Genomic DNA, 17938 nt, shown 5'->3' with positions numbered 1-17938 from the left:
AGCAAATTCCCTAGAGCAGTGAAAATACAGGGTTCCAGCCTGATCAGCAGATACAGTCCTCATTTTTATTTCTAAAATTTTCTGAATGTTAAATTTATGATGTATTTAGGATTGAAGAGAACAGTCACTTTGAAAAGAATTCCTATGTAGAAATTTTCATGAGATGATATGGAAACCTTGCCTAACATACCAGAAGTGATAAAATAAGAAACTGTCTGATTTGGATGTATAGCGGCTCCTAAAATTAAAAAAAAAAAAAAAAGAAAAAAAAGAGTAAAGGTAAATAATTTCCCCTCCTTGACATTTTTAGTTATTAGCAATTATTTATTTGGGGGACAATTTGAACTTGTGAACAAGTTATGACAATAACTGAGCATTTGAGCTACTGTCCATGCTGCTAGGTGAGGTGACTAGTTGACCCAGGGTTGAATCTTGCCCAACATACTTATTCATCACAGAATCTCTTGTGAACTGAAAAGGATTCCCTTGTCTTCATCTCAGCCTCATGTTGTTCATGGTCATGAAGCCTCGGAAGACCAGAGGAACTCATTGCATGGCTATACTTACTTTAACACACAGGTAGGATACATTTATTTTTGGTTTTCCCCTGTAGACTGTCTCCTCTATTCTGTTTCTTAAGCACGGTGGTTAATTTATCTGCATGCAACCCGAAGTCCCCTACCATAAACTCCTCCTACACCATTTTCAAGCACAGAGCGCCCATTGACAGCTTACACAGTGGAGCAGGTGCTGACTGAATGCAAAAGAACAAGCTGCCTTCCCAGTCTGGTGCAATAGAGCTGAATTATACTAAAACTGCACAGTGCCTATAACCAGGTGAGTGACATCCTTACATATTCTCACTGTGCATGGCTGGCCTTTAGAGGAAGTGCTTGCATGTCACGGAAGTACTTGTTTGATTCCACTTTTTCCCTATCCAGCATATATCCATGCAAGACCTAAGTCAGCTATCTGGTGTAAGGGTATGCTTCATGTGTAGAGAATAATCAGCATGTTACATGCAGAAAGAACAATTAGTTTCTGTGGTTTTGCCTCATTTGAAAGAATCATAGTAAAAATATGCAGAATCAGCATTGCATGATCAAACCATCACTCTCCTTCATCCAGGTTTTCCTCACTTTTGGTCTGGAGTGGCCCCATTCAGCTGTGCATTTGGAAAGCATTCTGAATTGCCCCATGTCTATGGCAAATGCTCTGCAGTCCTACTGGCAGGTACTATATTGCCAGAAAGGAATTTGGTCCGATCTTCCTAATGCAGGGCATGGAATATAATTTGTTCTAGCCAACCTGCACGTTATGTTGAAAGGAGACCATGAAAACAAGGGCCAAAAGCTGAAAGATTTTTGTGATAGAAGACTAGGACAGAGGGAGCTACTAGACAATGAACTCCATAAGGAGGCACATCTGTATTTTTCTACAAGTGATACAGTGTACAAAAGAACATTTATAAAAAGTGCAAGTGTGATGTGCATGCAGAGTACTGAGTGCTTCTAACCCATTGATTTATTATACCATTTGACAGTAGTTTCCCAGTAATGGATCATAGCTGCTAATGATGATTTTAAAGTGCAACCGGAATGAAAACAGGACTTCTTCTCTTTAATCTGCTATGTGTGACACACTACGGTAGATGTGATTTACTACCTGTGTTGTGAAATACCACGATTGGCCAGTGGTACAGAATGTGCTATAAAAAGATGGCATAGAGCTAAGTTATTTCATACCCTCCTTTCTAGCTTTCCAGCTGTGTTGGCAAGTCTTACGTTTATATGTACATATTCTTTTTAGAGATACTAATTGCTTGATTTTTATTTCCTGAGCAATTAATGACATTAAATAAATGTAAAAAACTTTATACAACACAGCATATGTCAGCATTTATAATTTATGACAGTTTAGCCTTTAAAAGTGTTGCCTCACATTCTCCTCTAGATATAAAACACTTCATATAGACAGAAATTGTAAATGACTCTCTCATGATGCTTAACAATAGGCATCTGAATCGTCTGCTTGGTGAACCTGATGCAGTTCTTGGGGAATTTGGGGCCCTTAGAACCGAGTGTACTGAAGAGACTGTCAGTCAGTGGGCTCAAGCAGGTAATGTTGGATAATCAGTGACAAAGGTGAGGGACTACACCACCCGCCATGCAGACAAAGGGTTAATTCATGCTTTATTTTCTCAACTTCCCTCTCCAAGACTTGCACAAATACTTTGGAGGAAATCTCAAAGAACTGCTGGTGGGAGAGGAGAAAGGAGAATGTCTTTGGGAAAACCGGGTTCTGAGTTCAAAGTTCCTTGGAATAGCATGGTTTTGTATGTCCAAAACTAGAAAGGGCTTTCAGGTATTTCATTTTGTCTTTCTACCATTGTTCTCACAAACACTAACCTGGAAGAAGCTGGAGAACTCACCTTGTATACTCCAAAAAGGTAGTAAGCTCATTTCAGAATTATATATATAAATAATCATTCCAAATCTCAGTCTCACCTTGTGCCTTCCGTCATGAACCTATAACATTCTTACTTTTAAAATTTTCCTCACCATGAGTTCAAAGGTCAACTTAAGCAAAGTTGATGGCAGCACAGATCGGCAAAAGAGGAGACTGGACACAGTATTATGGACACAATTTATATTCAGAAAGTGAAAAAAGAGACTGCCTTTGGAGAACTAACATGACACACAACCAAGTTGCATAAGAAAGAGAGCATTTCATCCACTCTCTTTCTTTTCTGGTATCATTTTGGTAGCTATTTTCCTAAATCGTTTCATCTTTTTTTGCAGGTTTCAGCTCATTTTCAGACCAGCAGCAAATGATTTCTCCACAATTCAGTTTTACATCCACAGCCACCAGTCGTGAGAAAGAGCTCACCTACCTTGGGATATGCCGAGTATCGGTTCTTCTAGGTATCTTTTTTTGTTGGGTGAAGAAGAAATACAGTGACAGCCTCCCATATGGGGTGTGGGGGAGAAAATTAGTACATTACTGCCCAAATCTCTGCTCACTTCCTCAGTCAGAGGGAGGGGGTGACCTTGTTTTCTCTGCTGCATTGTCCAATTGTAGTTTGAACTCCCATTTCACACACTTGCAGAGCAGATCCACTGCTTTGTCTGTTCTCATTTGTTACAGCCTTTTTGTCTAGTTTTTCTTATCTGCAATTCATATCTCATAAAGCATTTTTTTGCAGGGAGAGAACCTGTTTACAACAGAGCCACTGTACAACTGATAAGAAATGAGCCATACGCTCACCTAAATCACTTATTCTGCTTAGTAACTAGAAAAGCAGAAATAGTGTTGAAGACTCTTCGCATGAAAGCCTCTTGCTTTCTGCTATCATTTACTTAAAAGTCAGAGCGACGGTCTTTTCCCATAATCCTGACCCAGGCATTGGCAAGGCAGGTGCTTTCTCTGCAGGACCATGGAGAGTGCCTTCATCCGCCCCGAGGGGCATCCCTCTGCTCCCAGTACTTAGTGGGACATATTTCAAGAAAATAAATATTTTCAGAGTTGGGGGGGAAAGGGTACGGGTATGGGTATGGCTATGGGTACCCACCCTGTTAAGCTGGAGACAAGGCAGATATATGTGCTGGTGATTTAGGGGTGAAATTGCCCTCAGGGAATGTTTTCTTTTTCTCAGTTCACTATACACTCCACACTCCATGACTCTTATTCTTTGCCTGCAATAGGAAAATAGTTTTCTTAAGGAGATTTTGATAAAGAGCCTATTTTTTATTTATTTTTGAAGTGCTATCCTGAAATGGGACTTTTAAATCTTTTGGTAGCAGGGAAAGGTCTTTGACTCCTCCTTTCCCCACTGAGAGCTGCATGGAGACACTTTACCTGCCATTTGCCTTTGCTTGTATTATTTACATCCCTCAGTCATGGTCACATAACTTTCTTATGGCAACAATAGCAACTGCACACATGGGCAGAGTTTTACAGAAATTATAATGTGTTTCTACCTGGCAGCTACACTGGACAAGCCTCCTCTCTGAGGATCCTTAGCAACACTCTATGGATCCCAGCATGAAAACTTTTGGTTTAGATATTAATGATTATAATTGTCTCTGAAGATGGACTCTGGAATCTATTCCATTTTTTGGGATTCTTTCATCAAATAATTTTTGCGATAGTGGTTTTACTAAAAATCTCAATATTGGAATGACTTAATAAAGTCCTAAAAACAGGACAGTGAGTGTGTGTTAGCATACGTGTTCGGCAACGTACAATCAGTTTTAAATTGAAAAGTATCATTCAGATCACTTTTTATCTCACAGTTTCATTGTGATGATCAGCTGGGAGAGCTGAAGTGTCTCCTGCTTTTCAGTGACTTACAAGATTAAACTATGCAGAGCCAAGAATGCACAACAGGATTCTTTTCAACACTTAATCAGAAAACAAACCCACAATATTCCTTATCAGAGGCATTATTCCTCACCAACACATAGCACTGAAATTGCTTTAGGCATTCTCATAAAAGCAATTGTTGTTATAAAGGGAAACACAAGCAAAAGGGGAAATGTTCAAGGGCTGATGTTTTCTCTTCTTTAACTGACAGGTTTCTTGAACATTTATTTGGCTTTTTTGTCTTATACCTGCCAGACAATTTATATTCCAGCAGATAAGATTCCTGAAGAAAAAGAACTCTGAGCACAATACAGCCAGTTTACTAACTAGGTGTCAAATGGCTGACTATTGACACACAAAGAAAATACTAATTCTCAAAAAAGGCTGCTAAAAAAAGTGAGCAGAAAAATCGCAAATCTGAAAAAAAACCCCATCTTCTTGCACATGAATAACATACACAGATACAGTGCACATGAAAACACACAGATTATATATCAATCGGCATGTGGATGGAGGACGGACCAGATGATCACTTTACATCCGTTCCAACATTCCTCCTCTGTGATTCTGTGTGTGTGAGAGTGCACACATCCATGCATAAAACATTCTTGTCAACTAAGGATAGAACATGACAGGCATTTAGTTACAGGTTATTAGTGATTTGAAAGAGAAGGTGTAAAACTGGACTCTAAGTGCAGCTGCAGAAAAGATTTTTTTTATTTTTAAGAGAAAAAAGAGAACACTTCATAGTACTAGAAAACAACAGATTTGAAAAAGTTCCAAAAGAATACCTGAAATTCCAGATCCTTTTCTAAGGTCTTAGCAAAAACCTCTTTGTAGTTGCTGGCATTAAAGAAATGCTATACAGCCTGAGCAAACCTAATGCTTCTATTCAAGACTGTCTCAAAGGAATGAAGCCAACTAAAAGATTAGATGGAATCTGAGTTTTAGACCAGAAATTCATTCGTAACAGGATTCCCTTTAATAGCAAATGCTATTTAATATTATTGATGTGGGCGTTACGGTACCCAAAAGCATGTCACCTCCTCGAAGAGCTGTATAATTCTTTTAGTAAGATGACTGTAAAGAAGTCCCCTTCTTCTTTGATAACTGACCCAGAGGGCATTTACTGAGTTCAAAGAGAAGGCACAGATATAATTTTTTCCCCTTGTAAAGGCAATTTACACAGAAGAGAGAGCACAAAGGATCTCACTTCATTCCCTCATACAGATGTTTGATTTAATATGTATATCATGAATAATGTTTCTTTTTCTGAGCTGTTGACTCAGCTTTACTTATATGCATATTATCATATATAATTCCCAAGCAAGTGATGGCATAACCTTGTATGTTATATAGGCTCATCCCAAAACCCATTCTTTTTGAGGCAGCTGCCCCAGAAAATAAAAATTTGTATCAAAAGCAGCAGAAGATGTTGGTGCTGACTTCAAAGGGTAAACATAACTGTACAAGTCAATATAGCAATGCATTGGACTCAATGTAGCTATTTAGGTCAGAGAGAAATACAGGACTAAGCCCTCCAAAAATGAAAATGAATCTGTGAGTCTTTTTTTCCTTTCTCTTGATTCCTCAATATTGTTAAAGTCTGGGACATGTTTAGACTATCAGTGAAATATCTGTTCTGGGACAGGTGAAACATGACAGGAAAATATGCACCCCATTTGCTTGGTGGTATTGCAATATTTTGTATATGGTGAAAGGGTGCATACTTCTATTTATCTTTGTAGTTACTCTGCTCTTGTGTAACCTTGTCTGCTTCTGGAACCAGTGGCTTCCTAATAAGCAACTTTTTTTTCCTTTTTTTTAAAATATAAAATCTCCTGTTAATTCCTGTTGGTTTTTACTCTGAAATATCTACAAAATCAGTCTGACTCTTCTTTGACATACTATGACCTATGTTTAGAATATAACCATTCTTATTCTTAGCAGTTGTAAGTTTTCTCTCTAAGCACTTCTTTGTACTTCCATTTCTTTCTGAACAAACAGTATTTGCAAGTTGTCAGTGCTGCCTACAGTACCTCCCACTTTTTTTTTTTAAATATTTTGGAATCATAGAAAAGAAAAACAACACCTGTTGCCAAAGTACAGTACAGGCCAGGTTTACAGCTTTTAGCATACGCATGTGCACACATAAACTTCAGCAAGCACAGTTTATATCTGTGCTTTACAAGCAAAACAACAGGAAGGACTTCCCATTCTGAGCATCTAGTTATCCACAAACACTGGCTCTCCTGCCTGTGAAACGCAGGTAGAGCAACTGACTTCGGAGAATCCTTTCAATTGCTTCAAAAGGACACTTCCTCTTGAGTCTGTAAGAGGTGAAAAGATTCATAGAACCCCCCCGTATTTTTACCTGTGAACAAGGTACAACACAAGCACGAAGTCTAGCCTTTGCTAGAAAACTTCTAAAATTGTGTTGCTTTTCTTCTGCATTTTGATATCATTCTTCTCCAGCACTCTCCCTGTAACTCTGAAACTATGTAGTACAGTAATTTCTTCCTGCATATTCTCTTACAGCAGGGTGCAACTGAGGTAAACCTCTTGTCACTGATTAAAAGTTCCTCAGCGGGGAACCTTGGTGGGTACTAAGCCAGAAGACATTTTGTCAACAGCCCATTGCATTTCCACATAGATACCAGATTGTTGACATGGCAACTTGAACTTCATCCTTCTGCTTTATGTACAGTTCTTATCTGCCATCTACCAGGCTGACGCAGGAGTTTCATTCTTTTATAGGAATAAAATACAGACCTCAGCCTCCAGTGAAAATGGTTTTGTGAAAACTGCTTTACCAAATGTCACAACAAGAAGGAAAGCTTGTTCTGTACTGACGCACTGTATTGGCTACCAAAGACAATTAAAACATTATTTCTGCACTTTATTCTCTCCATATACACACAGCCCATTAGTCAGTTGCCTCACATGCTGACTTACAGTTGCCACCTGTTACTGTAGAGACTTCCATCCAGATTTTTAATCCTATGAGCTCCTAATGTAGATAGAGAATAAGCACTACCTTTATCATCAGCATTTCAACACTATTGTTGAAAACAATTCATTGTCTCCCCTCTATGCTTAAAATTACAACATTTAAATGAGTAGGTGGCATTATATTAGTCTCTGCAATTCTAAACTTTTGATGAAGCTCTTTCACTCCAAATAGTGTGGAGGTTATGTCAGTTTGAAAATGCAGCTTAAAGAAAAGGGCCATGTTTGACCCTTTCTCCATTCCTGGTATGTGCTAATTCACCATTCTCATGCATTTCCATCCTGTTCACTACTGGTTTGATGCTCTGCCACTACTCCTGTCTCATGATCCTGTCCCCAGGTGATATTCTCAGACTGATGAGAGTCTGCCAATGTCCTTGTCCTCCCTTTATCTACAGATCTGCCTGCTCAATTTCCTTCCAGCCTGTATGGTCACTACTTCCTAGCTGTCCTTTGAGAAGCTCCTCCTCCAAAAGCACCAACAAGAAATACCCCTGGCATTTATAGATAAAATCTCTGGTCAACTCTCTCTGAACAACTGGTGGCCATGAAACAGGTCATGCAAAGTGCTGTGCAGTGACAGTTTGGGTTCTCAGGTGTTGAGACAGGTAAGATTACCCTGGAACTCCCTTCTAGCCCTATTTTATTATGTTTCTATCTTTAATAATTATGATATTGATGAAAAATATTTATCAACTAGCGGTTCTTCGAGATACCATATGCTAATAGTTGCATGCATTCTTCTCCATCACAGGACAATACTTGCCAGGAAGGGGCAGATACAGATCAGGAAAGTGAGATTACTGGTACCTCCCTCTAATTAATTGGTGAGCTCGTGGTTTTCATTTGTCAGCTTGCCAGGCATGAAGCTTGAATTATATGAAATAGCAATGAAAAATGACCCCTATATTAAATTTCAGAAAACAAAACTTCAGCAGACTTTCTCAGTATGGACCTATCTACAACATGTTGTAAAATAACTTTTTGTCTACAGAAAAAGAAAATTAAAGCCAGCCAAGAATAAGTTTTCAGCCAGACTGCCCAGTTTCAAATGTAATAATGTTAAAAAAGGCAAGATATAAACTAAGTAGAAAAAAATAAGGCCTATAAAATTGCATCCAGGGGAAATTCAAATTAAGTTGATACATGCTTTTAGAGATAAAATGGCCAGTTTTTGAAGACAGCCATATCTAAAAAGATTGATTAGGTTTTGGGAATCAGTGAAGGCTGATTTAGGTTTTGTATGGTGAATTTCTTTGCTAGTATGGCAAGCCCAAAGGCTGCACACTGCATACAGTCCAAATTCATCCTCTGTCTGGAACTTAATTCATGAGGTTGTACATTAGCAAAGGTGCAGAGGCCGCTCTTTCCCCATGTGTGGTTTTTTCCTAAAAATACTTTCTCAGGCCTCTTCTACCTACCATTTCATTCTCATTTCACTCTTTGACCCTTCCATTTGAGTGAGGTTATGAGCAATATGCCAAAGGGACTCTGAAGGCTTCACTTAACTCTTCCTAATCAACATAAATACCTGCCAAGAAAATAAGTTTCAGAGAAATATTGAGAGTGTAAGGAAGCCACTTGAGGAACCCTGAGGACTGTGTTATTTAGGACAATATGCAAGACAGTAGAAAAGGAACCCTTCTTTACCAAAGCCTCTTTCAAAACAGCACCAAATTGGGACAAATATATTGAGTGCATGAAACCCAGGTGCTTCTAAATAGCCATTTATCACAGAAACATTGTCATAAAAGAGAGAAGAATCTTCTCCTCCCCCTTTATCCTGTGAAGAAAGGCTGGGTGTGGCAAATTGACATCCTTCTATAGCACTGCTCTTGCTAATCAATTGGTTGGTTGTGTCTGTTTCTATAGATTTATTTTAAAGGAAATGCCACATATAGAACAAAAATTACCTGTTCTTTCAGCACTGAAAAAAATTCAAACAATAACATTTTAAAGTACCAATATAGGCTGTAACGTGGTTCCTGGTCTCTTAGGGTTTTTAAATCATGGAAATACGGACAACCGGCATGATACACGTTTCGTCTTCTTGCTTCTCACAAGTGCTTTCACTATCCAGTGCTTTCGTTATTCAGAAAGTGTGTAATAAAAGATAGCCAAGGATGGAAATCAATCAGATATGCTTAAAAGTAGAGATTTTACTTTTTTGCAAGTCCTAAAAAAAAAAAAAAAAAATTATAGTGTGATGACTTCTTTTTAAATGGAAATCCAAACTTTATCCCTTAGTTAGAATCCCCCTATATCTAAGGTTGTTACAGAAAAACTAACATTGTGTGCCAAGATCTGCAGTACGTGTTAATCCATTTATTTTTTCTTAATACTGTCCTGCAGCACATTCATCATTTATGTATGCAGAATTTGAATGAAATTAATTACATTTAAAGATACAATATTTCTACCTACAATTCAATAGCAATACACAATTTCAGGTTATTAATCTTATATTTCATGTTTTCGTGTTGAAATTTCTATGGATCTCATTCCAGATTTATGACAGAGATTAATTGCAAAAAGACAGCATAAGTAATTTTCATTAACTTATTAATATATCTTGGTTCTCAACCTCATCATAAATACTATAGTCAACATATGTGACTCATGAAGGTACACAGCTAGTAAATTTTCCTGTGGCAAAGGGCATTAAAACTCTTTCTGTATACCTTTCTTTCACAGGCATATTAATAAGACTTTTTACTACTAGACTGTCAAATAATGCCTGTAGGACTACAGCTACTTCAGGAAAGAAGACATTATTTCAAAAGGCCATATTTGCAGTTTTACTAAATACTAAAGATTATATGAACATTATGCTACAACTTACCGTTTATCTACTTTAAGAGGGACAATTCTCAACTGAGTGGTCTCAACTGCCGTTGTGGTTGTATTGGATTTAATGGGAACTGGTGGTGCTCATCACTGTGCTGGGATTAGATTGAAGGGAACAAAACACTGCATTTCACTATAAACTCTGTAACCTGGCTGGGTTTTGGATCAGATCCCATGTACTTTAAGCTGGAAAATCTCTGAAATACCTTTAGAAAAGTAGTTTCTAAACAAACAAGCAAGCAAAAGCCCTGTTTCACAGTAGTCTTGGTTGCTAAAAGCAGTCTGGTCCCCAGTTCCTGATCTGTGCTTAAGCACCTCCTGAAATGGATCAGAATGCTCTTAGTTGTGTAGAATTTTCTGGGGTACCATAACTGCCCTCTGGAGCAGTCAAATTAGTCTGTACAAGTCTATAGCCATATTTTCCCTAGTGCATACAGAGACACCAAGTGACAGAGTGTTGAAGACCAGACAGCTATACAGTTAACATAAGTACTTATCACCTGTCTATCCATAGGTGGAGACATAGATCTTCCAGGGACCTGTATGACTTTTGTGCCTGCAACTTGTTTTTTGAAAAGCAGAGGTAAAACACACTTTGAGTAAACCTCACCTTCTCCCCTGCTGCTCCTTGCCTTGTAGGAATGACAGATCAGGTGAAATGGGTAGCATTGACCAACTCTCTGTTTCTTCACAGAATTCACCCCACGGGCTGCTAAGGAAAGTACCAGTGCTCAGGCATGTCTACCACTGTCCTGGTCCTGTTTTCCATCCACCTTGTGAATTTTCTGGAAAAAATAGTGTGACAGATTTTTATCATATCCATTTCATATCTTGATCTTTGCAAGGCCTTTCTATGGTTTTCCCAGCCTTAATTCATTCTCCTACCCCTTTTCTGCTGCCCTGCACAGTCAGGGGTTCACAGGTCACCTTGACACCAGCTGACAATTTTTGAGCAAGATGATAATATTTACATTGATATTGAAGGCAAATGCTTTAATAACATTAAATTAGGCAATTACAGTAAAGTTAAAGTCTGAGATACACGCTAAAGACCCAGAATAATTCAGATGACTAAACTGAGGCTAATGCATATGGGCTGTTAATCAGTAATGTGACCTCTAAGACTGTGAGGGACGGTTGTTGAAAAGAGCTGTCATTGTCTCCTGCTAGAGCCTGAAGGAAGCCGGCTCATTCATTTGCCTTCGGAGCTTGATAATGACTGGTAGGTTGCAGAAAAAGGAAAGAGTATGAGATTCAATGAAGAAACCAACAGCTTTTATTTTCTGCCTACAACCTGGAGTGCTGAATTCAATATCCGTGTACTAACATCCCACTATTACCAGTCCTTCTGTATGCACGGTTGAACTGCTTCATGATCTCATTACGCTAATTCTGACCGAGAACTGGTTAGTATGCTTAACATAGTTTCTGAAAAAGCCAATCACTAAAATTTGAGAAAATAAATGGTGAAAAAGTATTCACGTCCTCCTCACCACAGATCCAGGATAATAAGTGCACGTAACTTGTAGCTCCCTCACTAAAACAGTAACTCAAACATGGAGAACCACAGAGTGAATGAATGTAAATGCTTTCAATAGACAATTGCGGGATTTTGCCCAAGATGGGTATGACATATCCTTCTTGGTATTTGTGTTGGAATGGTGATCTGCTGTGCCTGTCTTCAGTAGGTGGGATGACTGCTGGTGGGTACATGTTAGAGCAAGTACAATCTACTTCTAGAGCCAAGGTTAGGAGGAAAGTCCAGAAGCCATAAGTGATGGTTACTGCTCATTCTCTACTCACTGCCGCAGATGTACTAGAAAATGATTTCTAGAGACTACAATGTCATCTTTTTGCAGAACTGCCTTCCTTTCTCCCCAGATTTCCTTCTCCAGACTGACTCATTCTCTGCCCTTAGTGTCTATACACAGAAGATATTTTCACCCTAGCTTTAGGCTGGTCTCCATTTTTGCAATTTTTTGCCGGGAGCTATTTTTGCCAGAAGTCACGCGTATGTGGGATTCTGCCACAAAACCAACCTATTTAAAGCCACTAGTACCAATAATAAATGCTAAAATTAAAATGTGGAGGAGGACTGAACCTAAAAATGTGGTCTATTTTAGGTAATGGATCGATGTTTCTATTTTGAAGTAAATTATCTTCCAAATGTGATTCTGTTTGTCAGCAAAAGGGCATAATAGCAAGTTGAGTAGATTATTTTTCAGCAAAGGAAAGGATACGCACATGAGTTTTGGTGACTGCCTTTCCCAATTTTACAGTCAAATGTAGAATCTTTGATCCAGGCTACTAGAAGATGGTAACGCTTTGAAGAAGACATTAGAAATTTATAAAGTATCTCACAGATTTGATGTCAAACAACAGATAACACTCATGCAGCAATTTTAAGACAAAAAAGGTTTCATTTCCTTACAAACTTCCTATAGAAATTAATCCCATTGCTACTAAATTTTTTTTAAAGTATGTTTGAATAGCTTTTGTAAGTTAAATCAATCAATCACAGCTATATAGTCAACCTCTTTGTGTATCTGTCTTTTCACATGCTAGTCAGGATCTTATCCCAAATATTTATCACATAGTAAATACTAGCAATAAAAGGCCCAAGTATCTAAACCTATTGGCTTTATATACAGTTGTGCTGTGTAAAGATAGTTAAAGACTCAAGCTTGATAGAAAACATCATCTTTACATTTTTTATTAGCCAAGTTTGCTCTAGTTGGATGAAAACAGTGATGGCAACTGTTCCACCCCTTAAAAAGAAAAAACTATCTTTCTCTTACCTGAATAAATGTAAAATTTATTTTGCAGAGAGGAGTAAAAATAACAAAAATTGAGATAAAACCTAGTGAAGTTTATGCAGAGGTGCCTGCGGTGGACTGTCAAGTGTAAGACAGCATGCAAGTTGAGATGTTTAATAACAATAACTAATAATTTTAGAACAAAACTCTTGCAATGTTTGTGCTGCTGACACACATGGAAAATACAGAAAATGACAAGATGGCTTCTGAAGAGGCAACAAATGTTTGCAGTAGTGTTATCTGTCATCTTTCGTATATACATTGTCTGTTTGCGACGATGCACCCATGCTAAAATGATGTATTTATACAGACCAAATGATTCCTGTTTTGCCATCAGGTTATTAGCTCCTTTTTCAGCTGAGACAATGTTGCTGCAGAATTTGGTTGGAAAGGAGTTATTTTCATCTGTGGCCACATGGTGCCTGTGACCATGGAAATTCCAAATAGTTTCTGATATTTCTATGCTACCACACGGTTAAAGGAGAATAATCCATCGTTCACCTGTCTTCAATCTCTTTTCCTCATTTGCCTGGAAGTTCCTGCAGGAGATACCTGTTTTTACTCTGAAATAGATGGAAATGTTAGGGCACATCCTCCCAAGGGGGTGTCTGTTCTCGTTCTGGGTACTTAAAGCGGTAGGTTTAGGTTTCTTTTCCTTGCAGTGGTAACAAATACAGAGCTGTGCCTAAGGAAAGGCTGAACAGACCACCTTGCTGAAGGCAAGCTGGAGAGCCCAAGGGCAGAATGTGGTTACTAAGAGTCCTGTGGTGAGTTTGCATGAGTAGGAGTTTCACAGGGCCATGTCACCACAGCCCTTCTGTGCCTCATTCTCTCCTGATCACTTCCTCGTCCTTCAGCTTCTGCCACCTCCATCTCCCCACTCAAGCTTACTGTTACTCCAAATGACTGTGACTTCTGTTGCTGCTTTGCATTTGACCTGGTCAGTATAGACAGGTTCCAAGAGGAAGCCATAAGAAAGCTGTACAGTCCTACTGACTCTGACTAGTTCTTTACTTATGCAGCAAACCAGAACCTATCCCAATATCTGGGCCATGATCAGAACTTGGGACTAGTCTAAGCCTAGGCTACTTTGGAGAGTATGTGCTAGCTTGAGTAAAGCAGGGAAGCACTAACAAAATTACAACATTAAGAATTACTTTAAGTAAAAAATCTTCATATTTGCCGTATGCAAATAGTGCAATCTGACTGCAGCTCAAGGAATTGGGGCTTGTGTTTTTTTAATGTGGTTAGGTCAATATTTCTATGATTAGATGTTGGTTTTATAGCCATCGAAGAAATAACTGAAAGTGTTTATGATATTCTCTGGAAGCATCTGTCTCATAAAATGAAAACATAATGTTTCCAGAAAACATTGGTAAGTTGGCTTTGCTATCTGTCATTAGAAAATCATCTTTTGTGTTGTTTGCAATCTGATATATTTGCAACTTACCTTTTCTTCATAATAACTGTTCTTCTTTTTTCCACTTCAGTAAGCTAACAGAAGGATCTGGGTTCTGAGCTCATCATTCCCTCTTCATTCGCTCCTCCTTTCAACGAGGCACACAGAAAAATAAATTTTGTTAAATGCCAAAGTACTGGATCCTATCTTTTCAATGCTGAAAAGAAAAGCCATTGGCTTTTTTAATTTAAGAAGCCACACTTGTTATTTTTCCCCTTCAAGCCTAATCACACATATTTAAGGTGTCTGACAGCCACAAGTGACGTTGCTTACAGTCTCTTGAAACTTGCACTTCTTGATAGCTTTCATATCCTTTTAAATCACTGTTGCTTGTTACTTTCCTTTAAAAGAGAAAACTGCCCATTTTTTTAACGTACTTCATTAGTGCAAAATTAATCTTTTTGGATCTGAAAGAGCTGTCTATTTATACACCCAGCCCCTTGTACCTTCTCTGAAGTCGGCAGGGGAGTTAGCTAGAAGGGGCCAGCGGGCTGACCTGAGCAGGTCCCCTTTACACAGCCCGTTGTGCAGAGTGTCCCCAGTCAGCCCGACATGCCTCAGATGATCAGCCACTCTAAACTAATCCTTTGTTTTATTTATTTTCTGTTTCTGTGTTCAGTTAGAAGGAACCTGCAGTGATCATCTAGTCCAACTGCCAGATCACTTCAGGGCTGACCAAAAGTTAAAACATGTTATTAAAGGCATTGACCAAATGCCCCTTAAACACTGATGGGCTTGGGGCATCTACCACCTCTCTAAGAAGCCTTTGGCTCTGCATTAGCTTGTTTTCATGCCTTTACTGACCTATACCCGACCCTTATCTCTGCCTGCAGCCACACAGGCCTTCACCCTGGGCAGCAATGAGAGGTTAGCTTGTGAGGAGATGGAGGAGCTGCAGTTTCTAGCATGCTTGGTGGAAGGAACAAGCCAGGTCAGCCCATGTGGAATAGAAGCTAGAGAAACTGAAAAATAGTTCTGCTTTCTTGTAATTTCACTTTCCCAGTTGCTCTGAACACCAGCTATGTAATATCCAGAGACTAGAGGTACAGTCCGGTAGGTGCTCGCTGTGCCTTGAACCATACCCTCAGCAGGTAGTGAGACTGCCAGGACAGGACTTGCTTAGTCCTCAGAACTTTGTTAGGCTGCTAAGAAGAGCTGGCACTGATAGTGTGTGCACTGATAGTGTGTACACTGACAGAATCGCAGAGAACTACCACCACCAGTAGCTCCCCTCCCTCTCTGTCTTCACCCTAACTGACTTAGCAAAAAAAGCCCTTTCTTTTTTCACTAAACCTACTTGGAGGGTGAAGTTACATTAAACAGGGTGAGCTGATGAAACCACTCCTCTCCACTGGAAAGGGAAAATGCCTCCTTGTCTTTCTCCTCCTCTATGTTCTCCAGCACCTGGCCCCACCATGTAGGTATCACTGGAGACCTCTCTGTGACCCTGTGCAGCTCAGTAACCTAGCACACAAGACCAGGAAAAAAAAAAATAGGAGCATATTCTGTGTTCGTTGGCTCGGGAAGGGGACTGACGAGTATTAGAGCAAGAAGAGAAGGAGAAAGGACTGTGTGGTCACTGCCTGTGATTACAGAGGGAGGCCCTCTGAGCGCAGGAGGAGCAACACCTCCCCTTCTCAGGAGGCAGTGAGATGTCAGAAAAGCCCAGAGGCTTATGGAAACACACCCTGGAAAAACTAATCCTCTGTTTTTTTCAAATGTGTCACTGTTTACTTGTGCAAGTATTGCCAGGAATAATACTGATGAGAAGGAAGAAAGATGAAATACAGTGAAAACAGATTGTCTTTGTAAAATTGCTGGAACGGTATTAGCCTGGACAAGTGTAAGAACAAAAAAACCCACTGCATATGTTCAGCACATGTTTTTCTTTTTTTTAATGTATTGGTGCTTTCTGACAAGTTTCATGTATTTAATATTTTTTCTTGTTTCAATGCTACCTGATGCTATATGTCTGAAATTCTGGCATTTAAATCTAGCTTTCACTTATTAAATCAAATACTCTGAACATCTTGAAAAGAATAATTTAATATTATAGCACCCAATAAAACCAAACTATTTTGAATAGAGAATACATTACCCATAGGATTGGTAAAATAACAACACTTAAATACTGATTTTCTATACATTCTACATTTCATAAAACCAGTTTTATTAATAAAATTTTATTAAAAAAAATCAAACCAAAATAAAAAGCCAATTATTACATTATGAAAATATAGCGAGATTTATTGAGCTAAAGCTGTATTTTGTAGAGTAAGACTAGTGTGTGTTGTCTGTTTTGTCCAGCTTTAATAACATCAATGCTTAGATAAAAATTGTAGGAATTGATTACATGATTTTGAAGATCCACAGGGCAACCACCTATATACCTGTCTGAAAGTGGCTTCCCACAGGCCTTAAGTGTGGTGGTCTTCGTAGACCTTTTTCTACCTTGCTGTGCATGAAGCTGGTTCACGCAAAGCCTGATGACTTCTGTGGGCTACCAATGGACGGCACTTCTCAGCATCCTGAGAGTGGACCCTGAGGTCAAACTTAGGACCATTCTCAAGAGGGTGTGTCAACATACCCCTGTGTGTATCTGCACACCACAGATAGGCCTGGGGAAGATCATGCACAGCTCTAAAGTCCTATTCTGTTACCAGTGATATTTAAAACTCCCGGAACAAGGCATGTCAGAATAAAGCATATTCTATCTACTACATTTTTTGTACATCACCTGTTAGGAATTCAACTTTTTTGTTCCTTTAGGCTGGTGTCCTACAGCCAGCATAGGAAATTAGAAGTCCCATCAAGAATTCCTTTCATGTCAGGGAAAAGCTCCACACTTTATGTACTTGCATTTTAAATTTCCTTTCTTAGCCATAAAAAATGCATGCAAACCCCCTCTAAATATCTCCACCAAATTGATTTCATATAAAATAAAGCTACAAAATTTAGAGCCATGATTATATTCATAAATTATTTGAAACACTGAGAAGTATTTTAACATTAATATAGCAAATAAAGCCCATAACACAAAGATAACAGCATCCTATTTTTTAACAGTTTAGATTTAACCTTAAAACTGATTCTTTTTGTTGTTGTTGTTCATGCTATACATTCCAAATAGGTGCATAGGCTGTCACCACACTGGCTTTCTGAGTAACAACAACAACAACTTGTTCTAAAGCAATGCTAAGTTAATCTATGGAGTCTCCCTTTTTTTGTTTCCAGAGGAATGCCTCCACTCTCTTGAATTCAATCCCTCAGGGCTTCAGCATAACCCAGTATTCCTTAATTTAAGCTTGGTTTTGAATGCCATGGATATTATTTTTTTCAAAACTTTACAGCTTTCATTTTCCTTAGACATAAAAGGCATCATATACATCAGCAGGTATTTTATATCCTTTCTGCCTTCCCGTGACCTATATCCAAAACTCCC

The 17938-nt window shown here is 38.7% G+C and overlaps 1 long non-coding RNA gene across 4 annotated transcripts in view; it reads right to left on the bottom strand.

Moving 5' to 3' along the window:
• LOC138682511 (uncharacterized) overlaps positions 1–17938 on the bottom strand; it is a 39632-nt gene that overhangs the window by 5764 nt on the left and 15930 nt on the right. For 3 of the 4 annotated variants that reach the window (XR_011322625.1, XR_011322624.1, XR_011322626.1), the window contains exons 3-4: positions 14488–14584; positions 12721–13600 (exon numbers count right to left, since the gene is read on the bottom strand). This is a non-coding gene — a long non-coding RNA (uncharacterized lncRNA). Of the gene's footprint in view, positions 1–10831; positions 11007–12720; positions 13601–14487; positions 14585–17938 lie in introns of those variants that run through there. The other variant, XR_011322628.1, reaches the window with a different exon arrangement.

The sequence above is a fragment of the Haliaeetus albicilla genome, chromosome 2, assembly GCF_947461875.1.
Source record: "Haliaeetus albicilla chromosome 2, bHalAlb1.1, whole genome shotgun sequence".
Classification (NCBI taxonomy): domain Eukaryota; kingdom Metazoa; phylum Chordata; class Aves; order Accipitriformes; family Accipitridae; genus Haliaeetus; species Haliaeetus albicilla.
The sequence above is the reverse complement of the archived record's forward strand: the minus strand, read 5'-3'. Positions and strand labels throughout refer to the sequence as shown.